The sequence below is a fragment of the Podarcis gaigeae genome (genome assembly GCF_964106915.1).
Source record: "Podarcis gaigeae genome assembly, chromosome: 1".
Lineage (NCBI taxonomy): Eukaryota > Metazoa > Chordata > Lepidosauria > Squamata > Lacertidae > Podarcis > Podarcis gaigeae.
Genome location: NC_139678.1, coordinates 42,524,606 through 42,551,317, shown reverse-complemented (window position 1 = coordinate 42,551,317; position 26,712 = coordinate 42,524,606). Strand labels below are relative to the sequence as shown.

At 43.8% G+C, this 26,712-nt stretch overlaps 1 long non-coding RNA gene across 1 annotated transcript in view; it reads right to left on the bottom strand.

Annotated features, from left to right (window-relative positions):
* LOC310847695 overlaps nucleotides 1-17,778 on the bottom strand; it is a 198,467-nt gene extending 180,689 nt beyond the window's left edge. Inside the window, exon 1 of the long non-coding RNA XR_014565968.1 lies at nucleotides 17,764-17,778. This is a non-coding gene — a long non-coding RNA (uncharacterized lncRNA). The remainder of the gene's footprint in view (nucleotides 1-17,763) is intronic.
* Nucleotides 17,779-26,712: the final 8,934 nt, after the last annotated feature.

Sequence of the window (26,712 nt, the reverse complement as noted above, 5' to 3'; positions counted from 1 at the left end):
CACCTCAAATTAAGCCTTGGAGCTCCTAAATGTGGGCTGGGGTCACACCCATTAAAGTCCTGTATGGAAACTCCATTTTGACCAAGGAGAGTGCTGTTTCTCTTGAAAAAGAGTTTCTCTTTGGCATAAGAACCTCCCTAAAACCAAGAGCGCAGGGGCATATAAAATTCCATTTATTTTTCAGGCTGCTTATGTAGGAATACAGAACTGGGACCTAACAAATAACCTTATGGGAAGAGCTCAATGGTAGAGCATCTGCTTTGAAGGCAGAATGTCCCAAGTATAACCCCTGGTACCACCAGGTAGGGCTGGAAAAGACTCTTCCCTGAAACCCTGGAGAGCCACTGCCACTCAGCTTAAGTGATGCTGAGCTACATGGACCAATGGTTTGGCTCTGTGTAAGGCAGATTCTTATATTCCTATCCTCAAGTGGGTAAGAAGGGCATCAACTCATTGACATGAAATAGCTCTCTGGTCCTCCAGTCACATAATAAAATGTAGTGTGCTTACACGTTTTACTGAAAATAAAGTCATTTTATTTTCCAGTTATTTTCATGCTTGCTCAGTACTGTAATGCTTTCAAAGGCTTTTTATGATGCTGTACATCACCTGCTGTGTTTTGTTTTTGTTTGTCCCCCCCCCCGAAGGCGGTATATAAATTCATTCATTCATTTAAAAATAAATGCTAGCATACTTCCATTATTTTCATGGATTCTTATTATTTAATATTATTATTTATTGGATTTCCTACATACCCTTCACCATACGTTCCCAGAATGGGTTACAACAATATAAAAACACAATATAAAAATCAGTACTAGTGTCTTTTTAAAAAACTCAGAAAATATGGTGGGCCCTGAAAATGTTCTACCATACTAATCCACAACTCCTCCATGAGGTCTTGTTTTTCTTGCACCATAGACAGCAGAAGATTCTTTTCACCATTGTCATTTCCGGGTGGGCAATAGCGTCGGACTGTATGGACTGCCTCAAACAATTTCCCTAAGGCCACCCAAAGGGTCATCATCCCACTAGAGAGTTGCAGCAGGATCACTGAATGTGCAAAAAAGATCCCCAATTCCCAAAACACTAATAAGAACTTGGAAGTTGTCAGTGGGAATGTCCAGAGGGGCAAAATGAATGTTTTGAACAGGAGATACAACTATAGACCAGCTTGTGGTTAAGCAGCCAGCCCAGAGCTTCATATACTGAATACAAGAGACTTTGGAATATATTTTTGAAGTATATTTGTAATCCATGAGTGGTTATTGGTGTCTGTGACAGCTATAGGAAGACTTGTGAACTTTACTCTTAACCTGACCTTTCTCAACATGGAATAATACATGTTCAGCTACACCTTCCCATTAAGGTTTGTTTATATAAGAATGACATTTCTTTACTGCTGAAAAAGAAACTGTCCATTTGTACTCAAGAGCCTGAAAACAAAATTAATCAACGCTATTCTCAAAACATACATCCCTACGTATAAACCTCTAACAACATAGTCCAGGGTGTCCCCAGTAGACAGTGAGTAAGAATAGAATAAGCTTTCAGGTATTCACTTTAATCTCCAGAAAAAAAAGAGTATATGTTCAATTCTGGACCATACTTGGGGGACCACTAGATAATATGAATTGTGCAATACAGCAGGAAGTGGTGCTGATGAGTTCATGGGTGAACTCTGCCCTCCAGCTTCCACCTTGATCAATAGCATGGCTCAGTGCTACAGAACAGCGTGACGCTTGTAACATCATCTCTTCTGATCAAGTACAACTTAGATCTTGTTTTTGCTTACAGTGTGCCAAAAGACAAGGTGGAAAGAACAGTCTTACACATTAGGGATATCCTGAACAGCTTTCACCTTAGAACATCTCACCAAGTTTCTATACAATGGAAAAAGGGAACTGAAATCGTGGGGGGGGGGGGGGAGGTGTACTTTGCTCAGCCTACATAAAGCATAAACAGTTTACTTTTGCCACCAACGTAGGTATCCTCAACTTACTTCCTGGTGGGAACTTCTTATTTTCCTGAAACACTTCTGATGGATAAGCCATCTGTATAAAAGTTGTGCTGATGAAGGCATCTGCAACTGAAACATCTACAGCAGGTGTGGGGATGCTGCTGAACTACAACTCCCATCAGCCCCAGCAATCACAGCCAACAACCAGGGATTATGGGAGTTGTAGTTCAGTAATATCTGGAGGGCCAAAGACTCCCCAATACCTGATCTACAAAAATTCCCCTCTTTGGCAATAGGTGCACTGTGGAATACAGGTACTTGTAGAAAGTATTCTCTCCTACTAAATAGTTACACTGAAATTTAGGAACAGGAGAGGCTAGTATATATAGAACAACTAGCTTAAATTTACTGCTAATCACATTTGTTGATACACCTTTATGTTGGTCACTTGTGCAGTCTGACCCTAGACATATTTAGTTGAAAGAATGGCCCACTAGGTTGTTCAATGGGGCTTACTCCCAATACCATACATGTGACTAGACTGCAAGCTTAGTTAAGAACCTACATTTATACTTTTAATACAGACAGAGAAAAGGGAAAAGGTGTGGCAATAAGACCAGGATTTACTCATTGTAGATTTGATGTTTCATGAATCAAATGGAATGCTAGAGCTTTTCAGCTGCTTTTCAAACAAGTGTATGTGTGTTGTTTCAGGCAAGCTAGCAGACAATTTAGGTGGCATCGATCCCTATGAAGGCTGAAAAACTGCACCCTTCCCTCTCTCCCACTGACAGGGATTACTTGAGGCGCTTTGAGAGGTTCCTTGCCAAAAAGAAATAAATGGGATTTAAAAACCACAACACCCCACTAATATCAAGGTTTCAAAGGGTCGCCTGGAAATGTACCTTGTCTACCTGTCAGCCCCATTACAAGCTATTCTACTCTTGTTTTCATGTGTGAACGGAACGGAATTGGAAAGGAGTAAAGTCTGTTCTGCCACCATAAAGTAGAAATATATATATTCATCAGCACCCCCTACAACTGGTACTGCAATCTGAAGGTAGCAGCAAACAGCTTCAGAGGTCTCAAACAAGGGAGCTAAGTCGCATAATGAAAAACAAAGGCAGAGCCCTCACCAGCTGAACAAAAACAAAACAAAACATCATTTGCGTGGCACTGAAAGGTAGATGTCAGGAAAGCCTCTCTGAGGAGGTTATTCCATAGCCAAGTTGCCATCACTGAAAAGGTAGTCACCTGCTGTACCTCACTTGGCAAGGGCACTCAAAGTAGAAGGAATCTCACCCTCTCCCATCAATATTTCCTGTTTCCAAGCAGACACATGCAGCTTCAATAAGAAAGTTGCAAGCGACTTTTTAGCAAGGATTTTTCATGGATTACATGGTCCTTTTATCACATCTCTGCAATATCCAATTGGTTTAAATAACAACCACCACCACCCCAACATTGGCAAAAATGAAAGATTTTGCAGATCAAATTATCTGGGATTATTATTGCTCCAGCAGCCACAAATGTTTTTTTTTTTAAGCAAGGTTTCCTATTTGACATTTCTAAATCCTTCCCATGTAAAAAGGACACACCTTTCACTTGCTACGCAAAACACCTGGAGAAGAAAAACAAATGTGCCTGCTCTTTCCATCTGAAAGAGGTCACTGGGGTAAAGGGACCTTGTCTACCGACAATCACAAACAGCACTGGTGATGAAGGCTTGGCTATAGTTCCCCACTAACTACCTCTGCAGTGGCGTAGCGTGGGTTGTCAGCACCCGGGGCAAGGCAAGTAATTTGCGCCCCCTAACCCGTGGATTGCGCCCCCTAACCCGTGGATTTGCGCCCCCTAACCCCCAGATGTTGCGCCCGGTGCGGCTGGCCCCCCGTGCACCCCCCATGCTACGCCACTGTACCTCTGCAATAGGGTGGAGAAACCACAAGCAGCATGGGTTACAGCAAATCCTGCAATCCATGATAGCAAAGAGGCTGAATGCTTTTTTTTCAATGCAATCCCTGAAGCTTGTGTTATATGGCTGCAAAGTCCCATGAAGCTCGAATTAAGAACCTAAGAAGAGCCTGCTGGATCAGGCAATGACTAATCTAGTCCAGCATCCTGTTTTCACAGTAGCCAATCAGATGCGTGTGGGAAACCTGAGCACACAAACCCTCTCCCTTCCTGTGGTTTCAAGCAACTGGTATTGGGATATGGTGGCACCCTGGCTATGAAACACCCTCATCAGAGAGGCTTGCCAGACATCAACCTTGTCTGCACTGGCCCCCGGTACATTTCTGAGTGCAATTCAAAGTGTGAGTGCTTACCTTTACAGTCCTAAACGGCCTCAGCCCTGTATACCTGAAGGAGCATCTCCACCCCCATTGTTCAGCCCAGATACTGAGGTCCAGCTCTGAGGGCCTTCTGGCAGTTACCTCATTGCGAGAAGTGAAGCTACAGGGAACTAGGCAGAGGGCCTTCTCAGTAGGGGTTCCCACCCTGTGGAATGCCCTCGCCTTCAGATATCAGGGAAATAAACACCTGACTTTTAGAAGACACCTGAAGAGAGTTTTTTTTTGTGTTTTAATATTTTGTTGGAAGCTGCCCAGAGTGGCTGTGGCAACCCAGTCAGATGAGTGGCATATTATTATTATTATTATTATTATTATTATTATTATTATTATTATTATTATTTCATTGCCAGGCAAATGCCTCTTCCTCTTGTATAAGGAGCTGAGGTTTGCTTTTCTCATCTGAAGGAAATAAAGGATTTTAGAGCAGATAATTCACCTAGTGGCATTCTGTAAGTGAGGCTGTTGAATTTGCCATCATTCACCCACTTAATGATGATGATGATGATGATGATGATAACAATAACAATAATAGCCAGAGAAGGAGAATCTGGTAATTCTTCATTTAAATTCTGTTTCTCTGCAAGAAGGAAAAAGAGTAAGTGCTAACTAGTTGCAGGTAGATAATGCTGGTGCAGTCACCAAATAGTAGCATGACTAGGATGGGGCAATAAAACTACTTGTCCCAGATAGAATTTAGATAAGGACACAGAATGGGCAAAAAGGTGTTGTAATATATGAGTCAGTTACCAAACGAATGTGACATTATGTAACGTGTCGTTTTCAGTACAAAAGAATGAACCGTGTTTCCAGAATGGTAGATGAGGAGCCAGGGAGACTTAGCGAAGGAGTCAAGGCAGAATGGCACAGATTCAGCCTCTCGGTGCTCCTGTTTGTGCCTTTAGCCTAACACGGTGAGACTCATTCAACCATTGATCCTGCTAGAAGGAAGGAAGGCAAATATGTGACCCTGGACAGCGGCAGGCAGCAAATGATTTATTTACTTACTCGCTCCGTATCTATCAGAGGAGAGAGAACGTTCCAATTTTTGCTGCAGTATCTTTGACAGTCCACAGCCTGCCTTCAGTGGTCCCTGGTGCTAATTTCTGCTGGGTGGGCACAGAACGAGGAGCTTGCCCCAAGCCCAGAAACAACCAGTTATGGCATTCCAATTAGGGAAATATGTGAAGTGAATAAAACAGGATGCTGGCCTCCCCGGAGAGGTGAAGCACCAGACGTATTAATGGAGTGCAGAGATAGATTTATTGCAAGAACCCCCTTGCACTCAATTACCAGCTACTACATCTTGAGCTCCACTCTCCCTTTGAGTGCAGTTGTCTTGGCAGACTCCCTATGGAGGCACCTGCTCTCTGTACTTCTGGCTGGAACCCACTGGGTAAGGAGAAAGCCTGCATTAACTAGTTCACCCAATCAGCGTAGGCTATTCCACCTTACTCAACTGCTGCATTGGTCGATGGTGCAAAATCCTGATTTAATGTTTCTGTGTTTTATAGATATTTAAAAAGATATTAACTTCCTTGAGTTCTCTCTCTTGTGAGACTCTAAAATACATTTCATATCCACACAACCTAATCCTTCCCTCTCCTTTGATCTGCCAGCTAATGGGCTAAGTAGGAGAGTGGATGTTGCCAGCTGAGCTTCCTGGCAAGGCTCAGGTGGCTCCTTTTTGACACAGAAAAGCTTTTCCACGGCAGACTCTGAGAGCTTCTAAAAAAAATGGAAAATGTTGAGAGAATAAGAAATATTTGTGTGTCTTGATATCCAGTTAGCCAAGGAGAACCCTCCGATTTGATTGCCTGTCTCTTTTAAAAGATACCAACAGGATCATAGGTCTTTGATTAAATTAGGGTTGCTAATTTTTCAGGAAGCCTCTGCAGCTGTACCTCTTTAACCTTTTATCATTATTATAATCTTCCAAAATATTGCACATCAATCCAAGGAGGAAATAAGGTATTGCTAAGGAAAAAATTGCAATTATTAAAGCCTTAATAGGATTTTGATGTGCAGAAATTAGCAGCTGATCATATTTGTCTCCACGCTGTGGAAAGTTTCGACTGATTGTCTTTGCTGATTAGACTGCTGTTCAAGGCACAAGAGCAGGGTAGGGTAGTTCCATTGGTCAGTTGGCAATCCTAGATTAAATACAATCTGAAAGCACCATTGGTATTCCACTTCTTAAGGTTTGGAAGCCAGTAAGGAAGGATTACTGACAAACTTTTGATTATCAAAGGGAATGAGTGGTATATGGATATGGATAAATATGCAACAGGAGCAATTAATTTCAAATTTTTCAGTGTGAACTGAATGCCATGGTTTAAGAATGACAAAGTAACCCTTGAAGTGGCAATGTTATTTTGGATTACATGGTGCCTCTCTGACTTTAACACTCAAATGGAAAAGTATTAAGCTATGCGGAAGAAGGGTTTTCAGCAAGTACAGCTTGGGGAAAGGTCATAGCTTAGTGGTACAGTGCATGCTTTGCATACAAAAGGTCCCAGGTTCAATCCCTAGTGTCTCTAGAAAGGGGAAAATTGGAAAGATTTCTGCTTGAAATCCTTAAGTACTGCTGCAAGTCAGGGTCAACAATACTGAGCTGGGTGGATCAACGGTCAGACTCAGTGTAAGGCAGCTTCAGATGTTCATGGAGTGGTGAGAAATGAGGAGCCTGCTCAAGTTCCTTGCTCTATGCAAATATTTAAATGCATAAGAAGTTTGTTCTTCTTTGCATTCAGTCCCTATGACTTGCAGGAGGGTGGAGAGGGGCAGCACAGTGAGGGAATACTTGGCTGTACACAGCGTTTCTCTAGTACAGTGATGGCCAAACTTGGCCCTCCAGCTGTTTTGGGACTACAGCTCCCATCATCCCTAGCTAACAGGACCAGTGGTCAGGGATGATGGGAGTTGTAGTCCCAAAACAGCTGGAGGGCCAAGTTTGGCCGTCACTGCTCTTGTACAATATGGAATTCACACTTCCCATTCAACATTTTGCTTTATGATCAAGCACATCACAAACAGTGGAATGTCTATAAAGATTTCATCTTTTCATATGGGTCTTTCTTGTGAAGAGAGCACTATCACCAAAGATTAATCTGTATTGGCCCCCATCCCCCAGGTGATGATTCACAACCATTAAAAGGAATTAGAATTACTCTTCCAAACGCAAACTTCCAAAGAAAGAACAAGGAAGCCCACCTTTCAGTCGCCCTGGTTATTTGCACAAAAGGGCAGCTAATCGTGTGTAAGAAGGCCATTAGTTTGTTCTTAGGCAATCTTGAGTATGTGCCCTCAGTGCAATTTAGCCTGGATTTAAGAATCCTGCTCAACCCCCTCATTCAGACATCTTTAGTGGACTCCTGGGAATGAGTAATCCAGGCTTCTCAGTTGGCGATGGCCATTGGCAGCTGTGTGATGTGTTTCTTTCCTGGGAGCAAGTGGGATAATGGAAAAGGCTGCCCTCCCTATACCGTTCAAATCACACACATGCATACATTACTAGATCTACACAATTCACCCTGATTATTTCTCCTTGAAATTTCCCACCCAATCCATAACCACAATGCTTATGTCTTAAATGAAGAACCAGCCTTACCATTCAGAAGGAGAAGGAGAAGGAGAAGGAGAAGGAGAAGGAGAAGGAGAAGGAGAAGAAGAAGAAGAAGAAGAAGAAGAAGAAGAAGAAGAAGAAGAAGAAGAAGAAGAATAATGGGGGACAAGTAAGAAGAAAGTGGATGAAGAGAAGTTTTTCTCCCTCTCTCATAATACCAGACATTTTGGGCATCCAATGAAACTGATTGTTGGACACTTTCAGGATAGACAAGAAGCAGTGATGACCAGCAATTTGGATGGCTTTGAAAGAGGAATAGACAAATTAATGGAGGATAAGGCTCTCCATGGCTAATAACCCTGAAATATATGTTCTGCCTCCACTGTAAGACGCAGGATGCTTCTGAATCCCAGTTTATGGAAAACCACAGGAGGGGAAACTCCTGCTGAGCTCAGACGTCCGGTTGCCTACTGTGAGAATGGCATGTTGAACTAGATGGGCCACTGGCCTCATCCAGCAGGGCCATTATTTTCCTAATCATACTCCCCAACATCTCGCAAATGAACGTAGAGTCACTCTTGAGAACCTAGTGGAGCCAGGAGCAGGCAACAATGGGTCAAGGTACTGGTCCCAGCTCATCAGGGCTACCCCTAGGCTGCAAAATGGTTTCCAACACAATACAGTGCCCAAAATAGCAATTATTATTATTATTATTATTATTATTATTATTATTATTATTATTTATACCCCGTCCATCTGGCTGGGTTTCCGCAGCCACTCTGGGTGGCTTCCAACAGAATATTAAAATACAATAGTCTATTAAACATTAAAAGCTTCCCTAAACAGGGCTGCCTTCAGATGTCTTCTAAAAGTTTGGTCGTTATTTTTCTCTTTGACATCTGGTGCGAGGTCATTCCACAGGGTGGGCGCCACTACCGAGAAGGCTCTTTGCCTGGTTCCCTGTAACTTGGCTTCTCGCAGCGAGGGAACCGCCAGGAGGGTGGCAGAACGATGTGGGTGGAGACTCTCCTTCAGGTATACTGGACCGAGGCTATTAGCAACAGTTCCAGAGCGTGAAAAATTAGGATTTTCCTCCCAGTCATCAAGGAAAGGTAATCTGTGCAAGAGCTACAAAAGTTTATATTTCATTTTGTTCTCATGAGTTATAACCAACATTTGCCCTTGGCTTATCACTCGGGGCTTGTTTCTGGAGACAAACCATGGATCTGGGTTTAAATGTGGCAATAATTAGCAGGAGTGCGGGAGGAACAGAACTGCCACAGTTTTCTTGCTGTGCCCCATAGTTTGGCTTAGCATTACAATACAAGTGAGGCCTCTGTTTCTTCCCACTCAGTTTGCAGCACCAATAACTTCATTATTTGTATACTCTCCTCCATGCAACCACGCATGCAGACAAAGATTCTACCCAAACTAGTGACATGATCAAGAGAGGGAGTGATAAATTAAGATTACCCCAAAGACAATTCATTAAAAATAGGACACAGAATATTAATTGCAATACCTAGTTCATAATGGGACGCGGGTGGCGCTGTGGGTAAAACCTCAGTGCCTAGGACTTGCTGATCATAAGGTCGGCGGTTCGAATCCCCGCGGTGGGGTGAGCTCCCGTCGTTCGGTCCCAGCTCCTGCCCACCTAGCAGTTCGAAAGCACCCCTAAGTGCAAGTAAATAAATAGGTACTGCTTTATAGCAGGAAGGTAAACGGCGTTTCCGTGTGCGGCACTGGTGCTGGCTCGCCAGTTGCAGCTTTGTCACGCTGGCCACGTGACCTGGAAGTGTCTTCGGATGGTGTCGGCTCCCGGCCTCTTGAGCGAGATGAGTGCGCAACCCTAGAGTCGGACACGACTGGCCCGTACAGGCAGGGGTACCTTTACCTTTACCTAGTTCATAATTCACATCTCCACCCCTTCCCCTGCAATCTTCAGCTTAAACTCCACACCCTCTAGCAGGCAATCATCATTTTACTCCAGTTATGTATTAGTCACTTTTCAGGGCCAAGCCCTCACAAAGGAACATACAAATAAAAACAACAGAACTTCTCTGAAGCACTGGGTGGATCCAAACAAATGCACAAGAGATGCTGAATTAGATCACAAATATTCTTTTAAGGAAAGACAACAATATCTTATTGAATGCCAGAGCTGAAAGGGTATGTTAACTGGAAGAGAGTTTCAGAACTGCAGGGCCACCACTAAGAAGTCCCTGTGCCATGTGTTTCCCAGTCTAAATGATTTTACCAGCAGGCACATAAGCAGGATCTCTGATGCAGATCTTAAATTATAGGCAGGGTCATATGGGAGCAGGCAATCCTTAAACTAATCTGGACCTGTATTAATACCAGCATGTTGGAAAGGAACTGGAAATTTGTGCAACTGGTGCAAAAGTTACATGCTCAGACCTTCTGCTATCTCCACATCCCCTTTAGCATCCTGGCAGCTGTATTATGCACCAGTTGAAGTATCCAGCCTGTCTTCAGAGGTAGCACTATTGCAGTAATCCTGTTTAGTGTGTGTTTCATTACCTGTCCCCACATTCTGCTTATCAACTTCTTTCTCCACATCTCACTATGTGGAGAGGGGGCGACTGACCAACAGTTAAAAGCATGCAGTTTGCATTTGCCACAGAGGCCTTTGACATGGAAAAGTTTTGACAGGAAAAATTAGAAGGGGTGGGTGGATCTGTATTTGCATTTAATATGATAGATCTTGCCGCTTTATTTGCTTGAGTGTCAGTGAGATGCTACATTTATTACCAATTATCGTTTCTGGCACAGCCTTAAGGTGAAACGCATCGAGATTTTCAAAGGTTTATATACAGCTTTGATAAATCAGCTCTGTGTGATCTGCATCCCTGAGGCATTGGTTTTAGCTAATAGATGGATGGGCAATACCACAAACTAGCAGCCACCAGCTGCTTTTTCTGAAATTAGGATTCTCATAGCTAAATGACATGAGATTATAGGACTTGATCCATAACGCAGTGGAGGCAGGCAGGGATTGGAAGCACAGTATGCCTCCGAATGCCAGTTGTCAGGATCTCCTTGGCCAACGCTCTGCCTCCCCAAACTGCTTTTAGGCATTTCTTTCTTTCTTCCCAGCTGTGCTCCTAGACTGCCACAGGGCCCTAATATGCTTTAAGCTAAGGTTACCAGAATTTTTTCAAAGAATCCGGGGACACTTTTTAAAAAAAAAAAAGAGAGAGAGAAAAGTTATTTTAAAAAGTTTTTGTTTTTTTAAAAAAAGAAGTAATATATTCTCTTCTGTGGGCTGGGTGGCTGGGTGCTCTCGCTCCTGGCTCGATTTGGGTTGCAGTGGGGGGTCAGTGGTTCCCCCAATTAACACGCTGGGTGTCCCCGGTTCCCCCCCAGCAGCGGCAGTGGCAGTCTCAGCAGCCTGGAGCCAGCCTGGTAGCACAGTTGGCTCTGGCTGGCTTCAGGAGCTCCCCGCTGCTGTGGCGCCCACCATTTTTCCTTGCCGGAAGTCCCCATATGATGTGTCTTGTGCCGGTGAACCAATCACACAACATGCACAATCACACAACATTCATTCCCTACTAATAAATCTACAACACTTTAAAATATAAATCTGGGGACATTAAATGAAATCCGGGGACATTCCGGGGACAGATTTGTAAATCTGGGGACTGTCCCCGGGAAACAGGGACATCTGGTAACCATACTTTAAGCACTATTCCGTTCAGCAGGAGAGAGTGGAAGCCGTCTTGGCCAACATTTGGGGCGGCAATACCTCAGAGTACTTGAGGAAAGTTCCACTTCCTGCCTGACCCTGACCTCCCACAGCCATCACTCTGCTCACTTGTGTATCAGGCCTTGGCCACAGGCATGTGGACCCAGAAGGTTGTCAGTGAGGTAATATAGTTCTCATACTGATAAAGGTGCCCCACCCAGTAATAACCTTGACCCAGTGGTATGAGTTGTACCACCGAGAATGGACTCTGTATTGTTGAGTAAGACAAAAGGTCTTGTTATTAGTCAAACTGCTATGCAACACCTGCTCAAAACAAAACAATGAACTAGTTGGCCCCTCTAAAACGGGCATGGTCAAACTTGGCCCTCCAGACTACATTTCCCATCATCCCTGACCACTGGTCCTGTTAGCTAGGGGTGATGGGAGTTGTAGTCCCAAAACATCTGGCGGGCCAAGTTTGGCCATGCCTAATCTAAAAGGACACAAGCATCTTATGAACGTAAGGACTACTTGCTGAATCAAACCTCCAAGGTTTATCTAGAGACCAACACTCTGACTAGGACCCAAAGAGCCACATTAGGTACCTATATGGGCTTCAGTATGCCCAGTGGGAATTTTTGCGCGTACAGACACACCCTGAGCAAGAGCAACGACCATAAAAATGCACCAAATAGCTGTGTCAGGACAATTGGTCTGACCCACCCAAGTTGTGTCAGCAGCACAGTAGTTATTAATAGCCTGACGGCGCTTAAGAAACAGTTTCTGCATCTTTCCTCCCAGAGAAGCAAAGTAATTGCTGAAGGCTAAATGCATTCTTGCATTTATTGTACTGTAGTTATCAATTGGAATGGTGTTACTCCCAGGGTCTTAATATTTGTGTGCTGCTTTTATAGCTTTTAAATATATTTTTTGTAAAAACAAGTGACAGAGGAAGGTGGACTGCAGTGAGCAATCAGTCTATACAGACGCACACCTGCTGAGTAATACCTCAGCTCTGTATAGGGAAGTTTTTAATGTTTGATGTTTTACTGTGGTTTATTAAATTGTGGGAAGCCGCCCAGAGTGACTGGGGAAACCCAGTCAGATGGGCAGCATATTAATAATAATAATAATAATAATAATAATAATAATAATAATAATCCTCATCATTTTTAAAAGTAATGCAGCTTTACCTTTATTGATGAGGCTTTAAAAAAAACCCAAGGACACAGCCACATGGAGGTACAGATCATGTCTGACAGTCTACTACCCAGAAGGATAGATAAATCACAAGGGGGAGAGTGCTTTTGTGCTCAGATCCTGGTTGAGAGTTTTCTCTACAGGCAATCGGTTGGCTACTGTGAGAATAAGATGCTGGACAAGATTCAGCAGGCCCTTCTTAAGTGCTCAGCATATTTTTTCCTGTTATGTCCTTGTTAATAGTAGCTGTTTCCCCCCCCCCTCCAAAACACACACCCTAAAATGGCTTTTAAATTTGAGAAGTTTTTAATAAGGGAGTAGGCAGGAGCACCCATGAATACTTCATTGGTGAAATTCAACACCAGTGAACACTTCAACATTTGTCTTGGCTTCAGGCATCCAAATAAAATCCAGGTACCTTTTCTTGCCTTCATTGGGCTCCACACCTGTTATGGCAAATAGCAACTGTGTTTGTGTGTGTTAACTACATTTGAAAACAGCATGGAGAAAGGGTTAATTTATGGTTACCAGATTTTTTCAATGAATCCGGGGAGACTTTTTTTTTTTGGAAGCTGAGTAGCAACAGGGAGTCAGTAGTGGGGATGGTGAGGCAAAAGATCCTGGGCCCAAGCACACGCACACGTGCATATTGTATAAAGGTGCAAAGCCCTTCTTTCACATCCTGTGAAACATAAATACACAGAGTTTTTTAAAAACTGGGCAACGGCTGCCCATCCGCGACTGCCGAGGCTCCCCTGATCAGTCAAAAGAAAGGGGGAAGGGGGCAGGAGATTGCACAAGACAGATCCAGTGCGCACAAGACACATCATATGGGGACTTCCGGCAAGGCAAAATGGCGGGCGCCACAGCAGCGAGCAGCTCCTGAAGCCAGTCAGAGCCAACTGTGCTACCAGGCTGACTCCGGGCTGCTGAGGCTACCACTGCCACATTTCCCAGGGACAGATTTGCAAGTCTGAGGACAGTCCGGGGACGGAATTTGTCCAGGGACTGTCCCAGGGAACCGGGGATGTCTGGTAACCCTAGGTTAATTCCCTTCCACTACTTGGATTAAAATTAGAGCCCACCATGACTGCCTTAAAGAAAAATCTAGAGATGTGACCATGAACTGCCCACTGCATCACGTCTCCTTTGGCTCTTTGACAGGGAACACTGGAATAAGTAACAAAGCAGTTTACTCCTAGGTAAATGAACACAGGTTCACAGCCTGAGAATATTGGAGGCAGGGAATGATTCTCCTGAATGTGTGCCACACAGCAATATTCAGTAGGCCCTTGGGGAAAAGGAGGAAATAAATCTGAATGAATATATTTAACTATGGGCTTGCCATTTAAAGAGGGGGATCTGCCAACCTTGCAAGCAACCGATATTAATAAAGATGCATGAGCATCATCGTAGGAAAGAAAAGGGCAAGCTCAAAAGCTTAGGCTGAATCTGCACTGCTAGCAACAGCCAAAGGATAAATTGTAAATAAAAAAAACTGGATTCAGGGAGATACAATCCAATACAATGACTGAGTCACACCCTCCCCCTTAACTGCTTTTTAAATACAGTACTCCTTTTCAGAGTGGGCTCTCTTATTACCATTCCAGCTAAGCTGCTTTAAACACTTCACATCTAATGAGGCTCTTAAGCACTACAGGTTGCCTTTGGCTCTAAAAGCTTTAAAGCTAAAGGCATATATGAAGACGACTGGCTCTTTAAGATGCCTCTGCACACTATAGAAACAAGTCGCAGCTTCTGACACCTGCAATTCTTATAAAAGAGCTTCCATACGTACACAAAGAAAATGCTTACTGGCCCCTTTCCCTGCATTAATTCACCATGGCTGTGCAAATGAAAACCAAGGTTTGCAGCAAGTTGCTCCTCGCCACTTGATTTCCAGAGCTTTCAATCATCCGTTACACATGCCTTTGGGGGGTGGGGTCACTCTGTCGGAGACACGGGATGAACAAACCGGACCCTTTCCGTCGTATCTGCACCCACAGCTGCAACAGCAGTGTCGTGGGATAAATCTTCCTGCAATACAGTGTACTTCGGAAGAACAATGTAGCACAGGACAATTCAGAAGTGACACTGTGCCAATACTTGCCTTCATTGGACTGCGCACCTAATACGTAACCAACCCAATGTTGGTATCCGTCTGTCACGAAGGACAATGGAGGGCGCCTGGCGGGGGGATGGGGGAGTCATAGAGCAATGCAAAACGTGTGGTTTGGTTGCCCACACAGATATGCATTTGATGTGTGAAGCTAGACAAGCAAACTCTTGCTTTGATTGTCAGGTAACAGGAGAAGACGACACACACACAAAAGCTTATTTATTCATTAACCGAACAGGATCAATGCTGTGGTCACAAATAAATGAGCAAATTGCTTACATTAAGCATAGAGAAATGGGGATCTCTGCTTAGATTAATAAAAGGAATGTGCCCTAGACCCTTTTCTTCATTAGAACACTATTATCCCTGAGCGTTATCGCAACAATTTTCTTTTATTGCAGCCATTGTGGGTACGGTGGACAGAGCACTGCAAGGCCAGCATTCAAAACATGGGAGTCTTGGGAGTGGAAGGAGGATGAGCAAGCCTCTGCTCTGTGGCAGAAATGCTCTTTTTCCTTGGAACTTAACTAATGCCAGGCACAATGGTTGAGGATAGGCTAGCTGTTGGTGCATAATCTTGCTTGTGTGCCACGGGAGATGATTACTTTTTATTTAGTTGCAGGAGGTATGTGCTTCAGTGCTGGTGAGAGTGATAGGAGAAAATATTCAAAAGAGAAAGAGAAAATTACCCCCAAACAAACACACACATTACAGTGGTACCTTGGGTTACATACGCTTCAGGTTACATATGCTTCAGGTTACAGACTCTGCTAACCCAGAAATAGTACCTCGGGTTAAGAACTTTGCTTCAGGATTAGAACAGAAATCGTGCTCCGGCGGCGCGGCAGCAGCAGGAGGCCCCATTAGCTAAAGTGGTGCTTCAGGTTAAGAACAGTTTCAGGTTAAGAACGGATCTCTGGAACGAATTAAGTACTTAACCCGAGGTACCACTGTATTTAGTTTAAAATAAACAGGACATGCAACATGGCGCTGGAAGATGAGCCAGAGAATTATGGCCCACTTAATGCTTGAACTATATCCATTCCAATGGTAAAACAATCCTGAGGGGCAAGAAGCATGGTTCACCAGCTGTTTGGATCAATGGTTTGAAAGCTGGCAAAGAGCATCTTGTTCTTATCTCAAGGTTGGGGTAACACAAATCTCAGGCAGCCTCTGCCAAGGCCTACAGCCTCAGGTCAAATATTAGGAATGGAAGGGACTGATGAATAAGCAAGTTTAACCAACTCTTCTGAAGACGGCCATCCAGGCAACCTGGCATAAGCCTCTCCTAACTTACTGAAAATCTTTAAGTGAAATTTCAAAACAATCCCTAAGCAGATTCTGCTGCTGCTGCTGCTATATTTGGGAACTTCCTTCTAAGCTTAGATTCAACACTCAGAATTCCTCTCTGGAGTCTGCTTCAAGAGTAAACCAGCAAATCTTGTCCACTTACCCTTTTTCTATCCTGTTAAAGAATGGCCTTATGGAAAAACACATCACATTTGGTCTCTCTGAGACCAGTGTCTTTTACTATTCTCTCCCCCCCCCAATAAACAGCACCTTCAACCACTGCATCCTGACACTCAGTAAGTTGACAAATTCTCACAGGTCTTGCTCTTTCACCGTCCCACAGAAATGAATGGCTCCCACCAATTACGCTATATAGAATATCAACTGCGAAGAACATAAGAGTCAAAACCTGCCCAACCCCTGCAACACTGAGATAACTCGTGCCAAGAGTGGGATGCAGGTACTTTCACTCCTACCTCACCTTTGCAGCTCCTTTACCTTTTCTGATCACAATTGAGGCAATTGGGGATATTGTTGACATGGTGCAAAACCTGATTCTCACCTCGGATGCTCCTATGTTTTAATGTTTCTGAGATAAACCTGTCAGATACAAGATGAATCTATGCAGCAGTTAAGACCTTCCTAGAACATTTGTTTCCTATTCCTTTCTGCCACTATAGTTATTATTTAAATTTTGTAAAAATTACATGTGCAAAAAAAAAATTAATCAGACTGCAGTGCTATCATTTTGCAAGCCAGGCTCACTTAGGTCACGGAGGGTCCTGCAAAGTCAGCACCGCAAAACTGCATGTTATAAGGAACCTCCAGTTAAGGGCACAGCCAGCATTCTGATTAGCAGCTTCTTCTTCAAAGGGCCCCACGGTGCACACGCAGAATTGGACTGTCTGGGAAATTGCTGCCCTCTGTAGCGAAACACTGTGGGAGATCCTCTGAAATGGTGCTGTGCTGTGCTGACTGCATGTAAAACCTACACTTTCTCGGCTCCTGTGCCACTAAAACTGGCAAGTTTTCCAATTGATTTCACAATTCGGTCTTTATTATATGCCTACCAGCATAATGGAAAGAAGGCCTTGCGGGGGGAGGTTATGCTATTTCTCTCTGCAGCACTTTGCTTTTCCTCCTTCGGAGTGAATAGGAGGAACGTGAGGAAGCTTTTCAGTATTGTCTCCACTGACTGGCAGCTGCTCTCTGGGGTTTCAAACAGGAATCTTGCTCAGCCCTGTCTGGAGGTGCCAGAGACAGAACCTGGGACCTCTACCAAGAAATGCCTTATGATCAACCACTGGGCTATGGTCCCTTTCACCTTAACAGTGGGTCATCCACTTATACGAGAGAAAGCAAAAAAGTGTACTCCAAGATACTTAGTGTGATGTGTTATAGAGATGCGGGTGGCGCTGTGGACTAAGCCACTGAGCTTCTTGGGCTTGCCGTTCAGTGGTTTGAATCCGCGTGATGGGGTGAGCTCCTGTTGCTGCATCCCAGCTCCTAGCAGTTCGAAAGCACACAAGTACAAGCAGATAGGGGCGCGGGTGGTGCTGTAGGTTAAACCACAGAGCCTAGGACTTGCCGATCAGAAGGTCGGTGGTTTGAATCCCCACCACGGGGTGAGCTCCTGTTGCCCGGTCCCTGCTCCTGCCAACCTAGCAGTTCGAAAGCACGTCAAATGTGCAAGTAGATAAATAGGTACCACTCCAGCGGGAAGGTAAACGGCGTTTCCATGCGCTGCTCTGGTTCGCCAGAAGCGGCTTAGTCACGCTGGCCACATGACGTGGAAGCTGTACTCCGGCTCCCTCGGCCAATAAAGCAAGATGAGCGTCGCAATCCCAGAGTCGGTCATGACTGGACCTAATGGTCAGGGGTCCCTTTACCTTTTTTACAAGCAGATAAATAGGTACTGCTGCAGCAGGAAGGTAAATGGCATTTCCGTACACTCTGGCTTCCGTTCCAGTGTCCCATTGCACCAGAAGCAGTTTAATCATGCTGGCCACATGACCCGGAAAGCTGTCTGTGGACAAATGCTGGCTCCCTTAGCCTGAAAGCGAGACGAGCGCCACAATCCCAGAGTCCTTTGACTGGACTTAACTGTCCAGGGGTCCTTTACCTATACCTGTGGTGTGTTAAAACTGCTTTTTGTTCCCGGTGATCTATTTTAAGAGATTGGGGACTAGAGAGATCCATAATATGCTCCTTAGGTCAGCAGTAGAGCAGATTGTAGGTCGTTTACTCTGCCCCATGGAACTGAACAGAAACTATTGAAACATAAACTTGCTGTACCTATGGAGACCCACTCTTGGCTCCATTTCTTGGTCATATAATCTATGTAATATATAATCTTAATTAACATATGCATTGAGATTATAGATAGATAAGTCATATTATGCTGATTTTAAATAACTATAATGTTTGTGTGTGTGTGTGTGCATGCAGGAAGGAAGTATTACCTTTTAATTCCTGAAATCAGGAAAAATGATTACCAATGAGATCTAAAAATATCCTTATAATCAAGTAGTTGTTGTTTTTTAAATACACCCACAAATAAGAATAATTCTCACCTAATCTACTAAAATTTGGCTTTTGAAAACATATTGCAATACTTTTTGAAAAAATGCAGGGGAAAAGGAATTATGGAACCACCAAGAATACCTCTTGCTGTTTAACTAGGATGGATAGTAGGAATTCTTCAGACAATCTTAAGATCAAAACAAACAGGGAGAAAGCAGTCTTTTCTTCAGTGTGTTGCACTGCACTGAACTGAACTGAACTGTACTGTATAGATAGAAAACAGCAACTTGAGTTATGCCCAGAACCATAATGCAAATCTAGTGCTGGAGCAACAGTGTTTCTGCAACTTGGTAATGGCAACCTAGTCAGATGGGCAAGGTATAAATTATAAAATTATTATTATTCATTAAGAGCAGGGTGTGGGCTCCCATGATCTGTATTAATTTAAGTGCTTGCTCATACTGTGCACCACACTCTTTATTGAGATATCAGATATTCTATTAATTGTAATAAGGACAATACAGCACTGCAGAGGAATGAGAGGACTCTTCCCTCAGGGGGCTTAGAATCTAGACAGACACAACCAAGCAAGGGGAAGGATATGAAGTTGGGGGATGAACAAAGGAAGAATATGCAATTATTTCAGCCACATTTACTTAGGTTACAATCCTATATCCACTTACCTGGCAGTAAGCCCCACAGAATTTGATGAGGCTTACTTCTTCTGAATAGGCATGCATAAGATTGTGCTGTTAGTTTACAGTCTCTAGATAGGAAGGACCTGCAATAAAATATTATTGTGTTCTGTATGACAACACACATTTACCCATTGCAATTCACATCTTAAATATATATATTAAAAAACCACTCTTTTGGCTCCTTTCCTGGTCTTGCACTCTGTCTCCCAAATCTCTTCCCTCAGGAACTGATGTCCCTTGAATTAATCCCTCCAAACATCCCAGCTGTCTGCATTTGCTGCTATTCTGATTCTTGTGAGAATTCACAGCAGCTTAGAGTAGCTTATTTTACTTCACATTATATACGTTTATAAAATTATGCGTGTCAAGTTTATAAAATTATGTGTGAAGTTTTTTCTCCCTCTCTCATAATACTAGAACTAGTATGGGAGCTGAATGTTGGAAGATTCAAGACAGACAGGAATGGTTAACTACGGAATTCACTCTTATAGGAAGCAGTGATGGCCACCAACTTTAATAACTTTGGCTACTAGCCATGATGAAGGCTGTGTTCTGCCTCCTTGGCCAGAGATCATATGATTCTGAGTACCAGCTGCTGGAAACTGCAGGAGGGTAGAGGGCTCAGGTTCGGCTTGCAGGCTTCCTACAGGTATCTGCTTGGCCACTGTGAGATCAGGAAGCTGGACTAGATAATAATAATATAATAATAATTTATTATTTGTACCCCGCCCATCTGGCTGGGTTTCCCCAGCCACTCTGGGTGGCTTCCAACAAAGATGAAAGATACACTAAAATGTCACATATTAAAAACTTCCCTGAACAGGGCTGCCTTCAGATGTTTTCTAAATGTCAGGTAGTTGTTTATCTCTTTGACATCTGATGGGAGGGTGTTCCACAGGGTGGGCGCCACTACCGAGAAGGCCCTCTGCCTGGTTCCCTGTAGCTTTGCTTCTCGCAGTGAGGGAACCGCCAGAAGGCTCTTGGCCCTGGACCTCAGTGTCCGGGCTGAACGATGGGGGTGGAGATGCTCCTTCAGGTATACTACTACTACTAGCCTGATCCAGTAGGCTCTTAGGGTGTTCTTTAAAGGTTTTTGTGGGCTACAATGAAATGATCTCTACTCCATGTAAACTTATGCCATGATAAACTGTTTAGACTACAGCATTTTCATTTTCAAGACTCAAGCACAATTTATTGGCATAACTGCAAATCTTGTGCTATCACAGCATCCTACCCACGGGAAGAAAGGTAAATTCTGCTCTATGCCAATCCCCCTCCATCCCCTTAAAAGGCATATGGCAAAACCACTCTCTTCTGGGCCAAGTACACTGCATGAGGCAGACTGCATCTCCTCCATCATGTCCTGTCAATAGTCAATCCAGTGTTACACATCCTATGCATAAGATATGATGTATCCTACAGTGAGTTGGAGGGGGAATTGGGAGATACTCTATAGATACGGCATACCTGTTTGTTTCAGATCCTCAACTACATCATATACTGTGCAAGCATACAGATGCAATTCACTGACCAATGAAGAGAAGTAGAATTGTTATTTTTGAAAAATAGCCAGCCGCTGATGGTTGACTGGAATTAGAAATGGCTTAGCTACTTGTTTTCTCCTATCTACACTATCCAATTTAAACTATTTCCCACACCAGTTAATGGGTGACCAGCAGGGAAGGGTTTCTAATAACCTGTCAGCATCGGGTGATAACCACAGTGTATGAAAGGCAATGGATGGTTGCCAAAGAGGAAAAAGATCCTAATAGTTGTCTGAGCCCTGTAAGCATTTTTCTAATGAAATAGTTAATTCTTTTTAACACTGAATAAAATTCAAGGGTGAGTCTTTTCACAAATGTATGATTAATGACTTATCTCTCTGTTTGAATATGGCTATAGAAAATAATGTTCCCAAATATATTTGAAGTCTACATTGCAATTTGACAGAGAACATACAATATGCAACCTTTATTGTGTTCAGCCTCAAAACTGATAAAACATAGGGCCTCATTAATTTCTTTTGTAAACACATGCCAACTTGAAGGTTTAAAAACAGAGAGCCTAACATCTGGGAGTTAGTTTCATTGGAATCTTAAGCAAATGTGCTTATAATCAACGTGTAAATTATCTGTTTGGTTGTCATTATATGACTGATGGATGGATGAATCCAAAACTTCAAAGTGTGTATTACTTTGAGAACATTTAATGAAGTCTCTCTCTCAGCTAATGATTTCTTATTTAGAAAATATATATAGTATAAAATCAAAAGAGAACACATATTTGTCTCACCCAAATCCAGCATTCTCAATGTTTATCCAGTATCTGAACATAGAGATTAAAATGGCTGGGAATTATTTGAGACAGCAAAGGACATCAATGCTAGCACATTACTGTGGATGTTTCAAAATATAACTAGCAGCAGCCAGGAGAACTTTCCACCATCTCTATCTGAATTACTAAAAGACTTTATATATACTGTATACCAGATACCGAGTACCTTACAATAATTCAGATGGAGAGGTTGAAATATGCTTGCTAATAGTTTAAAATCAAGATTGCCATTTTCGAGCAGGGTTATGTTGCCTCAAACAACTGAACAGGCAGAAATTCATCAGGTACAACTTTTCCCAGAGTGGAGGTGCAGTGATATAAAACTTTCAGTTGATTTTCTCCCTTTACACAGCCATTCAAAGGACAATAATTTTAGCAAGTAAAAATGGTAGCCCTACTCAAAACATTCTGCTGACACACTGTTAGTAGCCCATCATTGCTCTCAAGACAGCACTGGCTTTCTGCAACTGTCTTATCACAACTCAAGATATTGCTTTTTAATTATTATTATTTTTAAATAATAGAGCCCTATGTTTCCCCAAGGGACAATTCACCATTAAAATTCAGCTACAAGCCCACCGTTTAAAATTCCCATTTAGTGAGTTAACTGAATACACCTGCTCATCAATGTTTTTAGTCTTACTTGCTGAAAGACACATTGCTCAGCTTGCTTCCCCTTCATCAATCTCATTTCAGTTTTCATCCACAGTGCCAGCAAAGAGAACTTGTCTGACAGATGTAGATCAAAGGAGCAAATTTGCAAAATAAAACCAAGGGGGGGGGGAGCAATGGAGTAGTTAAGGGAAACCTGCCACAATCAACTATATTCTTATAGGATGATTTTAAATAATACATAGCACACCTCCTCTAATCATATAAAAGCAGCAAAAGCTGGCTGCATGAAGGTATGTAAGACAAAGCCTCTCACTCTCATGTTTTGAAGCTGTGTGCTCCTGGGAATAAACATATTGCTACACGTTTCTTTTTACCCCCTGGAAGAGACAGCTAGTCTGTCCTCCTGGGCGAAAGCTGCAAGAAGAGTTTCCACAGTGAGAAAGGCCATTCTTCATACAAAAGTGAACAGAAGTCCTAAGGGGCTACTTTGGAAGCAGTCTGCCTTCCACAGAAATGTCTTATCTAACCCACCTTGCCTTCAGCAACTGCTAGTACCAGACACTGACTTCCAGTCTGTTTCAAGGCCCAATACGAAGTGCTGTTCCTGGTCCTGTCCATTCTTAACTTTATTTTCCGGTTTCTAAATACATATAATGAACAATCCCCAAATACCACCACAGCACGGAAGCTTTTGGCCATTTCAATACTTCAAAATCTTCATCCTCCCCACCTGAGGTGCAGTGGCTGTTTATGGGGAACAGGGCCTTTTTAGTGTTGGTGCCACAGCTTTGAAATGTTTCCCGAAAGTCTCAGTTGGCACCACTCAGATTTCGTTCCGCCGCTGAGCAACAGACTTTCGCCTTTTCCCAGCTTTGGTTGCTTTTATAGCGTTCCCATTTTTATGTTGTTTTGATGCCTCCGTTTTTATGCTATATTAAACATTTTTATTGTAAGCTACCCTGACAATGCAAAGGGACGCTGGGTTTTGCTGGAGCCGGGTTTCTCTCAGAACCTCCTGAAGCAATACATGTCTCTGGGCATATGCAGAGTGCTTTTCTCCATCAGTAAGTAACTTAAATCTAAACAGCCAGCGATCCCAGGTCCGAAACCCAGGAGCAAGGCGATTCAAGCCGGCAGGATGTGGCTTCCCAAAGCCACCTCCACCGCCGGCACTTTCTCTTTCGGAGCGTCAGCCTTAGCTAACTAAGGAAAGAGCTTCGAGAACAATCGAGAAACTTCGCCCAGGAAGCGGCTCGGAGGCTTTCAGCCAAAACGCTCGGCAAGCGGCAAACAGATAAAGGCTCGTCAGGAGCCGCCGCGCGTTGCCGGCCCTCCAAGCGCCGGAGAGTTGCAAAGATTTAGGGCTAGCCGAGCAAAGGCGCCTCTGGGCTGCGCCAGCCGGAGAGCGAGCGAGCGAGCTAGCTTCTCGCGGCGGAGCGAAGGAAACGGCCCTGCCGAGCCCATTGCAGGCTTGAAGAGCGGGGCGGGAGCAGATGCCGCTGCCCGCGTCTTCCCTTTCCCAGTCAGCCATTCAAGCCGGCCCGCTTGTTGTGCAAACGGCAGCCGCGCGACCACCCACTCGCGGCGGCGGCGGCGGCGGCTGCTTCTCCCAGGCAGGCGTCGCCCCCGCTTCGGTAGCAGCTATTTTCCTGGCTGGCCGGAGACCGGCAGCGCCCTCGAAAAGTCTCCGCCTCGTGGCCTAGAGCGCAGGAAGACGCGCAGGAGCCTCAGCCCAGGCCCGAGAAGAGGTGGCGGCGTTTCCAAAAGTACCAGCAAAGTTGTTCAGCTGTCTTTTTAGGAAGGCCCCAACACTTTTATAAAAAGGAAACTACCGAAATGGTTGAGCTTGGGGAAACCTCATTTTTGGCGCTTTTTTCATCACGTTGTTGCCACTTAACCGGGTTTTCATGATATTCGGCCAATTCAGTAAAAACAACAACCCCAAACACCGTTTTTAAATTTTAAAATTATTATTATTATTATTATTATTATTATTATTATTATTATTATTAAATTTATAAACTTGGGGGTCTCAGGGCAGTTCGCCCCAAAACCGGGACATGTCAGGAATTTGAAGGCAACCCTGTTTAGGGAAGTTGTTAATGTTTGATGTGTTTTTAATATTCTGTTGGGAGCCACACAGAGTGGCTGGGGAAACCCAGCCAGGTGGGCGGGGTAGAAGTAATAAATTATTATAAATTATTATTATTTTCCTGGTGTGTGGAAAGTCTTAAGTTTCTCTGTCTCCCTCTCTGCCTGCTTCTCCACCTTTCTGCAGGCCGACCCTCTGCTTTGAACCCACTCAGGGTCCTGAGGCAGGAAAGGGGCATTGAGGCGAAGGGAAAATGTAGGGCTGCAGTTTCAAGGGGGGAGGGAGCGGGCATCGCGGCGCAGGAGCAAAGTGTGAGCTTGGCGGGTTTCAGGCTCTTAAGGTTAACTCAAAGGAAGACAGAAGCAGGGCTTGCTCTCTCTTTCTCTTGAGTAACCCTGTTTCAAGTGCAAGGGGTCAGCTGCAGAGCACGGGAAGTGGACGCCTGCCCCTTGAGCATGTGCAGAGTGTGTTTTCACTGGCTGCAGTGCTGTACATTTAGGACAGGGGTCAAGGCGTTCATATGGCTTTTCGCACCACCCATGTGTGGTCTCTACAAACGAGACTCTTTCCCCATAGTTTTAGTATGATCTGCTGCAATGGGGGCCATGGTTGTAGCCAAGAGGGCCAGCAGCCTCCCCAAATAAATCAAAATCAATACAAATCTGATGTTCTGCCCCCCCTCCCAAAAAACCTGGCTATGCCCATGATATGGGTGGCGAGGCTTCTCCCTAGCCCCTATCAACTGAGGGAGAACATTTATTTAAAATTATTATATACCTTGTTATAGCTCCAAAAAGATCTCCAAGAAAAGAAGGATTTTGGAATGTCCAGCTGAGAATCATGAGTGGGAGAGAGCTATCCTGCACTCTGGCCCTTGTGGGCTTCCCATAGTCATCTGCTTAGCCACTGAGAGGAACAGGATGCTTTTGTTTATTAGATTCAGTATGATGCCCCAGAGCAGGTTACAGCAATTTTAAAATACAATATAAAACTGCCAAAAGATATCCTAGTCAAGGTAATGGGGTGGATCTTAAAAATCTATAGGGCCTCAGAAGGGCAAAGGTGCATCTTCAGCAAGCAACAAAAGCTTCGTACACGTTAAGATGTCAGATGTACCTCTGTGGGGAGGGAATTCCACAGATAGGGGCTGTCACAGAGAACCCCCTCCCAGCCCACTGCTCCCTGAACGTCTGAGGAGAGTGGATCTATCAAGAAGCCCTCCTTTTCATCTGAACACTCATTAGATTCTGTAGTTAAGGCTGCAGCCTCTTGATAATTGGGGCCTAAATCATATATGGCTTTAAACACCAGTGTGAGCACCTTGAATTAGTTCACCTGGAAGTGAACTGACAAGCAGTGCAGCTGTTTTAAAACACGGTTTATTGTGGGTTCTAAATGGAACCCCATCTAGTAATTTGGCTGCTGCATCTTTGAACAGTTAAGTTTCTAAGTCATCTTCTGTTGGTGGCCAGGGAAAGAATATAGATACTGTATTTGGAGGAAAATTCCCTGGGTGCCAAGATCGAAGTTTGGGGCATGTACTCCGGTGAGAGAACCCCAGCAGAGATTTAAAATCACAAAATACTCAGTAAAGTAAAGCATGGAAATATAGGCTGCTAGACCTTTAAAATATACTCTTGTGAGCTCCAAAACTTCCTTCTTCCTTTAGCATAGAAAAAACACCACACATTTGGTAAGTTAAAATGGTTTACTTATGAACTTGAAAGGTGTGGTTCATGTGCTTTTCCATATAACATTCAGCAGAGATTGCACAGGCAGTAAAATTTGGTTTAGTTAGAGTGGTGAAAGTTCCTAAACTATTCGTATGGGAACTCAAGAAAGGCTTGCGAGAGCCATGCTCACACGTTGAGCTTCTCTGGTAGACTAGGAAGGAATAGTAGGCTAAATAGCTAAGTGTGGCAGGACAGTTTACTCTATGGTCTTAACCCCTTTGTGCATTTATTAGACTTAAGCATGTTGGTTATAGCAGAGTGGTTATCCCACATCTTCAAGGAAAGCCCACGTACAGCACATTCCAATAATCCAATCTGTAAATTACATGAGTTTGGAGCACAATCAACAAGTATTCTCTGCCCAAAAGCGGCTGGAACTGGAAACAGGCACTCCTAGCCACCAAGACCACCTGAGCCTCCAGTGACAATGCTGGATCCAGGAGTAACCTTATGCAATGAACCTCCTCCTACGGGGGTTTGATCTGGCCAGGAAGGAGACTATCTCCCCACCTCTGGGGCCCAAGAA